The sequence below is a fragment of the Mandrillus leucophaeus genome, unplaced genomic scaffold (genome assembly GCF_000951045.1).
Source record: "Mandrillus leucophaeus isolate KB7577 unplaced genomic scaffold, Mleu.le_1.0 Scaffold38, whole genome shotgun sequence".
Taxonomy (NCBI): domain Eukaryota; kingdom Metazoa; phylum Chordata; class Mammalia; order Primates; family Cercopithecidae; genus Mandrillus; species Mandrillus leucophaeus.
In genome coordinates this window covers 5,183,506-5,185,477 of record NW_012104031.1, presented here as the reverse complement: position 1 = coordinate 5,185,477, position 1,972 = coordinate 5,183,506, and positions in this window count along the sequence as shown.

Here is a 1,972-nt window from a genome sequence, read left to right as displayed (position 1 = left end):
AAAAAAAAAAAAAACAGAACCAAAACAAAAAAAACAGCCTTTATCCTGTAGAATAAAGTTGAATATAGAAAATGAGAAGGGTTTGGAGGCAGTGTGGCGAGAGATCACACTGGAAGGGAGACTGCTTAGGGGGCTATTTTTTATAGTTGACAAAAGAAATGAAGGCCCTGAGCAAGGGCACCAGGAGGGTGGGGAGGAGAAGGTATTGGCAGGAGTTTTGGAAGGCTGGATGGCTAGGACTGAGTTGATTGACTATGGCTTGTGAGGGAGGAGAAATCTAGGTGACTCGCATCTCCCTGCTGGAGGGACTGGGTGAATGAGGTGCCATTGATGAGACAGGGATGTGAGAGCAGGGGACCTGGGGAGGGGTGACTTTGGACCCCCGAGGGTTTCTCAGCCTCAGCATTATGGCCATTTCAGCCTGATAATTCCTTGTTGTCGGGGGCTGTCTGTGTATTTTAAGATGGTTAGCAGCATCCTTGGCCTCTATTCATTCGAATTTAAGGTCTCTGAAGACAGCCAGATGGAGCTGCCCAATAGATGGTTGGTTATTGGAGTCGGGGAGCTCAGGAGACAGCTTCGCGTTGTGTTTTCCGTAGTCCCCAAGGGCCCATACTGAGTAGGAAAGAGGAGGGAATGACTCCTTGTGAGCAGAGAGGTTGGAGTTCAAGTTATCTGTGCCCATGTCCTGGCTCCCCAAGCATCTTGTAGGTGCCTTGAGAAGAAAAAGAATGTCTTATTTGCCTCAGTATCCCCTCAACGCTATGCCTGGCAGAGTTGGTGCTTAATAAAGGTTTAGAGAATTGCACTAACTTGATTTGGGAAGAACAGGAAAACCCAAATAGCCTGACAGCCCCTGCCCAGAGTAACATTAGGAGGCTGGGTCGGGAAGAAGCTGAGATCAGGTGGGGTTAAGTATCCAGCATCCTTTGTCTTCAGAATCTGCCGAAACCAACTATGAGCTGATGCTCATAGTTGATGCGAGTGTAAGTGGTACAACTAGCAAAGGTGGGGATGTCATTCTTGTCGACCCAACAGTTGCACTCCTGGGTAGAGAAGCTCTTGAACATGAGCACCAGAAGTGAGACTCATGAATATTCAAATCAGCACAATTGGCAGCGGCAGAAATCTAAATGTCTATCAGCAGGAAAGGGAATGAATGGTGCTTTCATCATTTCATCATTTCATGGCAGTGAAAATGAATGAACTATAATTATCAACAGGGATGGATTTACAACCTTAACATGGAAGGGGAAAAAGCAAAATGCATGCACTTGAGTAAGGTTTACAAAAAGATTCAAAACTCAATGATGTATTAGGAATTCATAAATATGTAGTAACATTATGAAGAGAACCAAAAGAATAACAAACACAAAATTGAGGATTGTATTTACCTTTGTGGAGAGGAAGGGATTGTAATGGGGGAGGGACACATGAGGGCTTCAAAAGTATGTGCAATATCCTAGTTCTTAAAATGAGTGGTTGGCAGATGGGTATTCACTTTACGATTCTTTATACGTACATTAAAAGCGTATGTGTGTGCTGGTTACTTCCTCCAGGGAGATTCTACCAGGCAGGGCTTAGCACAACTGGGAATTCCCTGGTGAAAGTCAGGGAATTTCAAGATTTTTCAGCCAGTGGTTGGGCAAGGGGTCATCACTCTCGTCGCCTCCCTTGAGGTTCTGAGGAGCCTTAGAACAGACGTTCAACCTCTGGAATCCCCCAGAAAAAAGGCTCATAGGGCAGCTTCTCCTTTCTCAGAGAGGATAGAGTGGAGATCTAGGGGGATCCCCAGCCCCAACCAGCTGGCTCGAGGTCACATCCTGACATTTCAGTTCTGTTACCATTCATGTGTCTCAGCTGAGCAACTCTCATGCTTGTGGCACTCTTGGGGGAAGGGAAGAATTGAATGAAGTGATAAGACCCACACCCTAAAGAATCCAGGACGGTAAGCTCCCTGGCTTTTTGTTTT